Source organism: Herpailurus yagouaroundi, unplaced genomic scaffold (assembly GCF_014898765.1).
Source record: "Herpailurus yagouaroundi ecotype Mexico unplaced genomic scaffold, PumYag 166, whole genome shotgun sequence".
In the NCBI taxonomy this organism is placed as follows: domain Eukaryota; kingdom Metazoa; phylum Chordata; class Mammalia; order Carnivora; family Felidae; genus Herpailurus; species Herpailurus yagouaroundi.
The window spans coordinates 28,558,852-28,569,246 of NW_024412407.1; the positions used below are offsets into that span (position 1 = coordinate 28,558,852).

At 39.0% G+C, this 10,395-nt stretch overlaps 1 pseudogene; it reads left to right on the plus strand.

The window, feature by feature from the left end:
* The first annotated feature begins 4,007 nt into the window (after positions 1–4,007).
* On the plus strand, positions 4,008–4,638 carry LOC121039085 (Golgi apparatus membrane protein TVP23 homolog B-like; annotated as a pseudogene).
* The last annotated feature ends 5,757 nt before the right edge of the window (positions 4,639–10,395 follow it).

The following is a 10,395-nucleotide window of genomic DNA, read 5'->3' on the forward strand; positions in this document are numbered from 1 at the left end:
GGGGGGGGGGGGAGGGGGGGGGCTGGAGGAGACCGACGCCGCCGGGGAAGCCGGCTCTGGTCGCTGGGACCCAGGGCTCCGGCTCCCCGGCTCCCCGGCTCCCGCTGCTCTGCCCTCTCCTGCGCCTGCAAATAAAATAATGTTTATTTATTTTTAAGAGAGAGACAGAGTGCAAGCAGTGAGGGACAGAGAGAGGGGGAGACACAGAATCCCGAAGAAGGCTCCAGGCTCTGAGCTGTCAGCACAGAGCCGGATGCAGGGATTGAACCCACGAACTGTGAGATCATGACCTGAGCCAAAGTCAGATGCCCAACCAACTGAGCCACCCAGGGACCCTTCACTGTCAAGTAGTTTTTAACAAGAGCATCAAACTAATACAATGGGAAAATCAAAGTTGACATGCAAAAATTATTTCAAGATGGGCTCATAGAGCCAAAGGTAGAATCTAAAATTAAAACACTCTGGAAGAGGAATGCCTGGGTGGCTCAGTCGGTTGGGCCACAGACTCTTGATTTTGGCTCAGGTCATGAACTCACAGTCTGTAGGTTCAAGCTCCATGTAGCGCTCCATGCTGGCCATGCAGAGCCTGCTTGGGATTCTCTTTCTCCCTCTCGGTCTCTGTCCCCCGCCCCCCCCCCTTGTGTTGTCTCTCTCTGTCTCTCAAAATAAATAAATAAACTTAAAAATTATTTTTAAAAAAACTCTGGAAGAAATATAGCAGAATATCTTTCAACCTTGAGAGGGAAAGATTTCTTAGATAAAACAGAGAAAGCACTACCTATAAAAGAAAAAAATTGCTAAAATTTAGTTATCAAAACTGAAAATTTGTTTTCATCAAAAAAATACTATTAAGAAAATAGATTTTAAAAAAGAGAGGCAAAACAGAAAACAGACTCTGAATTACAGAGAAGAAACTGAAAGTTGCCAGAGGGGAGGTGGGCAGGGGGATGGGTGAAGTGAGTGATGGGGATTAAGGAGGGCACTGTGATGAGCACTGGGTACTGTACAAAAGTGATGAATCACCTGAAACTAATATTACACTGGATGTTAACTAACTGGAATTTAAATAAAATTTTGGAAAAAAAAATAGACTTATCACAGGGATCATTCCATAATGTATAAAATATTGAATCACGGGACACCTCAGTGTCTCAGTTAAGCGACTGACTCTTGACTTTGTCATGTTCTCATAGTTTATGAGTTTGAGCCCCACATCAAGCTCTATGCTGACTGCAGAGCCTGCTGGGGATTCTGTCTCTCTCTCTCTCTCTCTCTCTCTCTCTCTCTCTCTCTCTGCCCCTCCCCTGCTGGCTCTCTATCTCTCTCTCAAAATAAATAAAAACAAACTTAAAAAAAATATTGAATCACTATGATATACACCTGAAACGAATAGTATATTGTATGTAAACTATACTTGAGTAAAAACAAAACAAAACAACAAAAACATGATCTAAAAGGAGAGATACATTACTGGATAAAAAGACTCAATATGTTCAAGATAGGAATTCTTCCTAAACTATAGATCCAATGGCAATTAAAATTAAAATTCTGGGACACCTGGGTAGCTAGCTCAGTCTGATAAGCCTCTGACATGGCTCAGGCCATGATCTTGCATTCATGAATTTGAGCCCACACAGGGCTCCCTGCTGTCAGCATGGAGCCTTCTGTGAAACTTCTGTCTCCTTCTCTCTGCCCCTCCCATATGAGTGTGCTCTCTCAAAATAAACATTAAAAAAAGAATTTTAAAAAATAATAAAATAAAATAAAAATGCCAATGAAACTTGGGGAAAAAAAGAAGCAAGCCACAGATTGGGAGAAACATTCACAACTCATACAAATGACAAAAGATGTGAATTCAAAATACATTAATGACTTCTAAAATTCACAACAAAATGGTAGACAACCCAATTTAAAAATAGGCAAAAGTCATCTCATGAAGGAAGATAAACAAATGTCCAATAAGCATGTAAAAAAGGGCTCAACACTAGTAGTCATCAAGGAAATGTAAATTAAAACCACAATGACAACATCCATTAAAATGGCTAAAATGAAAAAGAGGGAATACAAATATCAATGAGGATGGGGAGCAACCAGTACTCCCATACATTGCTAGTGGAAGTTTAAATGATACAATCACACATGCACCCTCTGACACATCAGTTCCACTCATAGATATTTATTCAAGAGAAATGAAAACATATGCCCTCGGAAAGGCTTGTATAAAGAATGTTTACATCAGTTTTAGTCATAATAGCCCAAAACTGAAAACAGTTCAGTGTCCATCAGCAGGAGAACAGATAAACAAATTGTGGTATTTATGGTATATTTCTCAACAATAAAAAAGAACATGGGATGAATCGCAAAAACATTATGTTGAGGAGAAGGAACCAGACACAAAAGAATTTGTGTTGTAGGATTCCACTGAAAGAAAGTACTAGATTAGGTAAAACTAATCAAATTGCTTGGTGTGGTAGGAAGGGAGGCTTAATAAACAGAAAGGGGCATGAGTACCTCATTGGAGTGATAGAAACGGCCTATATCTTGATTAGGAATTGGGTTACACAGATATATTCTGTTTTTAAATACTGGTTGAACTGTACCTTTAAATGTATGCATTTCTCTCTATGGAGATGATATTTTAATAAATTCATGTAGACAAAACAGAAGAGCTAGGATTAGATGTTAGATTTATAAGACACTTTTCCTAGTAATTGTCATATTATTGGGTAACATAAGAATAGAGTCCAAATGACCTATTTCAAAAGCTCTGCCAAAGTAGATTTTAATATCCTGTATGAGAAGTTCCAGTTTAATGGTGTCCCCACTGCTTATGAGGAATTCTGTTGTACATGGAAGTTGACCTGGAAAATAGTCCCATCAGAAGGATGCACATATTGCAAACTGTCCTAAATTAATTTGCTTGTTTACAGCCATTAGGGTTTTGGGGGGTACATATCTGTAATCTCCAATGGTTACAGGTGAGAGCTATGGGTGCCTTTCCCCAGCCATCTCACCTCTGGGAGGTGTGTTATAATGAAAGCAGGTATTAGACTGAATCTGGTAACACATACCAACATCTATTAGCAAGCGACCATGAATACAATCATACAAACTGTTCTGTATGTTCAATGAAGTCCCAGCCCTCTGTCTTTTTTGGCACTTTGATAACAAGCACTTTGCATAGAGGTTTAGGTAGAAATAGGCTCTGGCAGAAGTCAGCTATTATTCTGGTTGGATCAGGTAACAGAATCTTCCCAAAGATCTTGGGACGTGAGGTTGATGGAGTTTAGAATCAGAGTATAGGCAGCTCAGGCCTGATTCTTAGGTCCTGTTTGAGCGAGGCTGAGATGACTATGTATGTCTAGCCAATCAACTTGTCTTGAATACCACTCATTTCATCAGTGAAAAAGAAAGCTATATGCTAACTTATAAATACTCTACAGCTAACCTCAGGTAAAAATAGTTGTAGCTTAGCAACCTGTGCATATTGGGGTCTAGTTAGAGCAGTGGTCCTCAACTATAACAATATGTTAGAATCACTTCTGGAGAGTTTTTAAGTCCCAATGCCCAGACCACATGCCAGACCCATAACATCAGCGTTTTAGGGGGTGGGATGTAATCATCAGTGTTTTTCAAACCTCCCTAGGTGATTCCAATTTACAGATAAAGTCAAGGACCACTGGATTAGAACCTTCCAATCTGGTTTAATAGCAGTGTACATTCCTGAATAGGTATTTTAAATACTATTTAGCTAACTTTAAGAGATAGATAATATACTTTATATAGCACACTATGAATGTTTAAATATCTTTAAATAAATTATAACAATACAATAATATGAAACCTATCCCTTCTTTAGTGAACAAAGACAACAGAACTAGAAATATCAACTGGAAAAGAACTGTAATAGTTCCCAGGAAAGAAACCTGGCTATTTTTGAGTAGTGGATGCATTTAAATACAGATTATTAAGACTTCACCTTGAAAATTTGACCACTGAGGGCTGCCATGTTGCACCAGGGCAGTAATGATGACACTGAGGATGTTTCCCTGTTTGACACAGAAGAGGAGGAGACAACTGACAGATGAAAGGAAGGAAGGAAGGAAGGAAGGAAGGAAGGAAGGAAGGAAGGAAGGAAGAAAGTCAGTCCAGAATCAGACACACAGTGACATCATTTTTTTCATTTATTTTTTCAAGTCAGTGCAACTGTAGTCTATCTTCTCTATGAATTGTTCAGCAGCAGCTTTATCACCTGTTTGGTGACAATGATCTTGTTTTCATGTGACTTTTGGGCAGTCAAGAATGTCACAGTAAACTCATGGTTTGGTCTACTTTGGTAGAAGCACATCAATGAACATGGAAAAAGCCATTGGGTGTTTGAGTTCAGGAAGGCATCTTCACAAGAGTAAAATTGTTACTCCTGAGTCAAGAATCTTCTGGTTAGGACTTACTGCCTGTCCATTGCTGTGGGTGATATTCTGCAGAGTGAAATGGTTGGCGGTGGTTATCACGGGCGTGGTGCTACAAGGTGCCAACCTGTATGCACATCAGGTGCAGAGCAGGCAGCAGAAAGAATTTAACCATGTTATCTCAGAAAGCAGTTTTTAAGACATAACACTGGAGATGATCAGACTTCCTGAAGAGAGTGAGAGAAAGCTCCAGTGTTCTGTCACACTGCCAGCAAACTAAAGAGATTCTTGACCCTGAAAATTTTAGAACTCAGTACATGTTGCAAAGAGGAGTGCTGAGGTTGTTTTTCCAGTTTAAATTTTACTTTAAAAAGTGGAAAGGTGGGTCGCCTGGGTGACTCGGTCAGTGAAGCGTGGGACTTCAGCTCAGGTCATGACCTCACAGTCTGTGAGTTTGAGCCCCCCATTGGGCTCTGCTGACAGCTCAGAGCCTGGAGCCTGCTTTGGATTCTGTGTCTTCCTCACTTTCTACCCCACCCCCTATTCACACTCTCTCTCTTTCTCTCTCTCTCAGAAATAAATCAACATTGGGGCGCCTGGGTGGCTCAGTCAGTTGGGCATCCAACTTCGGCTCAGGTCATGGTCTCGCGGCTTGTGAGTTCAAGCCCCGTATCAGGCTCTGTGCTGACAGCTCAGAGCCTGGAGCCTGCTTTGGATTCTGTGTCTTCCCCTCTCTCTGCCCCTCCCATGCTCATGCTCTGTCTCTCTCTGTCTCTCAATAATAAATAAACGTTAAAAAAAATTTTTTTTAAAGAAAGAAATCAACATTAAAAAAAGTGAAAAGGTAGTTTTCATGTTAAGTTTTTATTTTCTTTCTAGCATCGGGACTTGAAAGTATGGTATTGTTAAAAACCTTGTCAAAATTGGTTCATGTCTATATATGTATGTATATAGTCATGTAATGTCCATATAACCCAAATTAATGAAAGTGCACTCATGTATATATGTAATGGAGAGCTTTGCGTTTTTTGTTGTTTTTTTTTTTTAATTTTTTTTTCAACGTTTATTTATTTTTGGGACAGAGAGGGACAGAGCATGAACGGGCGAGGGGCAGAGAGAGAGGGAGACACAGAATCGGAAACAGGCTCCAGACTCTGAGCCATCAGCCCAGAGCCTGACGCGGGGCTCGAACTCACGGACCGCGAGATCGTGACCTGGCTGAAGTCGGACGCTTAACCGACTGCGCCACCCAGGCGCCCCGAGCTTTGCGTTTTGATCCACAGAATACAGAATGTTCTTAGTCTGTCTTAGAACTCTAGGTGTATACATATTATTTCTGTAGATTATTGTCAGAAGAAAGTTTTGCTTCTGTGATTAAGAGTGAAAAGTTGGTTTATGCATAAGTTAGAAATAATTGTAATTTTACAGCTTAATATATTCTTTGTGATGAAACTTATTTTAGGTACTCACAGGTAAAAACCCAAATTGAGCCAGTGGTTAAATAGTTTGTTAATTTTGCTTATTTTTATTCGTAGTAAGTCATGTACTTAATGCCCAACTAATTTGGAATGGGATTTTCATAATTTATGTTTAGGGGATACCTAGAGATTGCTACTGTTCTATTTATTTTTTGAAAGGGATGGCCAGATCTTACTTTGGAACTTTCTGGAAGCTCTTCGGTGGTCCTTGGCCTAATGAAATCTATTTTTTATCACTAAAAGAGTATTATTCTTACGTCATAGTAAGAATAATCATTTAAATAGTTGGCATAATAAATGCCTAAAAGGCTTTTTATTTGATGAATCTTCCTTGCTATAATGGGGATATTGCAAACCATGCATTTGTATTAGTGGTATTTCTTAAAACAATATATGTAACAATCTACAAGCTCTTGTAGAAGGCTATAAATTCTGTTGTAGTTTCTATAAACTTCGTTGGAGTCTTTTAACCAACATATTATTTTGTGAATGTATTTATACACTGTTGAAAAATTTTTAAAGCTGTTTAATTGAACAAGTTTCTTTACTGAAGTGATAGCTTTGAAGGTGTGTAACTTTATATTTGTATAAAACTCTACTATTTATAAAGCAAAAAAAGAAAAGAAAAAGAAAGAAAATTTTATCTTTAAGCAATTATATCCTAAGAATTTCCTGTAATATTAATATGTGCTCTGATTCAAGGACTGACTATGTCGACCAGACCATGTTGAAACTAAAGCAGCAAGGTACAAACAGGACAAAATAAGAAACACCTGGGTGACAAAAGAAAAAAAAGTGAAACCAGACCGATTTCACCAGTTTCTAATGATGAGAAATTACAAGATATTTTCGGGACATTATTGGAAGTTATTTTTATTTGTGGTACATCAAGAAGTTCCTATAAATTCCTGAATAAACTGCATATTTTCTTATGATTTGGTGAGTTTGGACATTTTCCTTTAGCCTTTTCTATTTTTAAAAAATGTTTATTTATTTTGAGATAGAGAGCACAAGCAGAGGAAGGCCAGAGGGAGAGGGAGAGTGAGAGAATCCCAAGCAGACTCCAAACTGAGTGTACAGCCCAATGCAGGGCTCCATCCTATGACTGCGAGATCACAACATGAACTGATACCAAGAGTTGGACACTTAACTGACTGAGCCACCCAGGTGCCCCAGCCTTTCTATCTTTTATAAAGCCTATTATATCACAGACGGGAAACAGACGTTTCCCAGTCCCAACCAGATGCATCTTAAAAGATTCTTTCTTAAAGAATGTGAGACCGGACCTTAACATTCCATAAATCTTCTTCCTACTCCACTTTCAGAGATACTGCTAAGACTTGTCAAGGTGGTATTCACTCTTATTGTAGTATTTCTATTAAATCTACTTTTTCTTAAGAGGTTATCTGGAGATATCTTGTTGAGTTCAACAGCAACATCATCAAGAATGCCTAATTAAGGCTAATTCCTGTTTTGGAATGCTATATGTCACATGAACTCAAATAAATGATAATGAAATATATTAATAATATAGAAACAAATTTTGCAATATAATATTCCAATCAAATATTACAAAAATATTTTGTGTCATCCCTTTTGTTAATCCAAAACACTGAGGAAACTTGAGGAAAAACAAAAACCCAGCCTACCCAAATCTTTCAAAATGTGGTTTAGATATTATTTCTGTGAAGTCTCTGATGAATCCTCTCAACCTCCGCATTATATTTTTTGTTTTTTTAATGTTTATTTATTTTGAGAGAGAGAGAGAGAGAGAGCGTGCATGTGTGCATGAGTGGGGGAGGGGCAGAGAGAGAGAGGAGAGAGAGAATCCCAAACAGCCTTTAAGCTCACTCAGTGCAGAGTCTGACAAGGGGCTCACTTTCACGACTGTGAGATAATGACCTGAGCCAAAATCAAGAGCCTAATGCTTGACTGAGCCACCCAGGTGCCCTGCAACCTTCCCATTATAATTAAATTATACTTCCTCTTGGCTATGCCTTTTATGTTTATCATATAGTATTTGTTTTCACTTCTTTCTCCATCTACAACACGATGACCCACTTGAGGGCAGGATCCATGGTGTATATGTCCTTGTTTCCCAAGGGTTTATAATCTCAGAGCCTACATTTAAAAAAATGTAGTAAGTGGTTATGAATTATTTGACCAGATCATTCATCTAGGGATTATTTCATTTAATTGAAAACTCTACTTGTAAACTCTTATTAATTAATGACATCTGAGTTGCACAATAGTTTTCTATTAAGCTGGTGACACATAGTTATCAGTTGTTTGAGACAGAAATTCTAGCTAGAATAGGGGTGCTAAAATAAAAACTAGAAAGGTACCAAAGGCAAGAGTCCACTATTTTGAGCCATTCTCATTTAAGGTGAATGAGAATTCGGTAGAGGTTTTACAGTTTGCTCTCTAGAGAAATCTGAAGTGCTTGGTATACTATTTCAGAATAATTCGTGTTGGTATGCTTAAAAGATTTTAGTTAAAAAAAAAAAAAAAATCTATAAAGGGCACCTGGGAGGCTCAGTTGGTTAAGCAACCAACTTTGGCTTAGGTCATGATCCGACGGTCCGTGAGTTGGAGCACCACATTGGGCTCTCCACTCAGCACAGAGCCTGCTTCAGATGTTCTGTATCCCTCTTTCTCTGCCCCTCCCCCCCCCTGCTCGCGCTCTCTCTCTCTCTCTCTCTCAAAAATATATAAATATTTTAAAACATCCTGCTATATAAGTTTCTGTCGTATATAGATTATTGTGTGTGTGTGTATGTGTGTATTTTTTTAATATGAAATTTATTGTCAAATTGGTTTCCATACAACACCCAGTGCTCATCCCAACAGGTGCCCTCCTCAATGCCAATCACCCACTTTCCCCTCCCTCCCACTCCCACCAACCCTCACTTTGTTCTCAGTTTTTAAGAGTCTCTTATGGTTTGGCTCCCTCTCTAACTTTTTTTCCTTCCTTCCTTCCCTCCCCTCCCCCGTGGTCTTCTGTTAAGTTTCTCAGGATTCACTTAAGAGTGAAAACATATGGTATCTTTCTCTGCATGACTTATTTCACTTAGCATAACACTCTCCAGTTCCATCCATGTTGCTACAAAAGGCCATATTTCATTCTTCCTAATTGCCACATAGTATTCCATTGTGTATATAAATCACAATTTCTTTATCCATTCATCAGTTGATGGACATTTAGGCTCTTTCCATAATTTGGCTATTGTTGAGAGTGCTGCTATGAACATTGGGGTACAAGTGCCCCTATGCATCAGCACTCCTGTATCCCTTGGGTAAATTCCTAGCAGTGCTGTTGCTGGGTCATAGTGTTTGAGGAATTTCCACACTGTTTTCCAGAGCAGCTGCACCAGTTTGCATTCCCACCAACAGGGCAAGAGGGTTCCCGTTTCTCCACATCATCTCTACCATCTATAGTCTCCTGATTTGTTCATTTTAGGCACTCTGACTGGCGTGAGGTGGTATCTGAGTGTGGTTTTGATTTGTATTTCCCTGATGAGGAGCGGCGTTGAGCATCTTTTCATGTGCCTGTTGGCCATCTGGATGTCTTCTTTAGAGAAGTGTCTATTCATGTTTTCTGCCCATTTCTTCACTGGATTATTATTTTTCAGGTGTGGAGTTTGGTGAGTTCTTTGTAGATTTTGGATACTAGCCCTTTGCCTGATATGTCATTTGCAAATATCTTTTACGATTCAGTCAGTTGCCTTTTAGTTTTGTTGATTGTTTCCTTTGCAGTGCAGAAGATTTTTATCTTCATAAAGTCCCAATAGTTCATTTTTCCTTTTAATTCCCTTGCCTTTGGAGATGTGTCAAGTAAGAAATTGCTGTGGCTGAGGTCAGAGAGGTTTTTTCCTGCTTTCTCCTCTAGGGTTTTGATGGTTTTCTGTCTCACATTCAGGTCCTTTATCCATTTTGAGTTTATTTTTGTGAATGGTGTGAGAAAGTGGTCTAGTTTCAACCTTCTGCATGTTGCTGTCCAGTTCTCCCAGCACCATTTGTTAAAGAGACTGTCTTTTTTCCATTGGATGTTCTTTCCTGCTTTGTCAAAGATGAGTTGGCCATACTTTTGTGGGTCCAATTCTGGAGTCTCTATTGTATTCCATTAGTCTATGTGTCTGTTTTTGTGCCAAATCCATGCTGTCTTGATGATGACAGCTTTGTAGTAGAGGCTAAAGTCTGGGATTGTGATGGCTCCCGCCCTGGTCTTCTTCAATATTACTTTGGCTATTGGGGGTCTTCTGTGGTTCCATACAAATTTTAGGATTGTTTGTCCTATCTTCAAGAAGAATGCTGGTGCAATTTTGATTGGGATTCCATTGAATGTGTAGATTGCTTTGGGTAGTATTGACATTTATTCTTCCAATCCATGAGCAGGGAATGTTTTTCCATTTCTTTGCATCTTCTTCAATCCCCTTCATGAGGTTTCTATAGTTTTCAGCATACAGATCTTTTACATCTTTGGTTAGGTTTATTCCTAGGTATTTTAT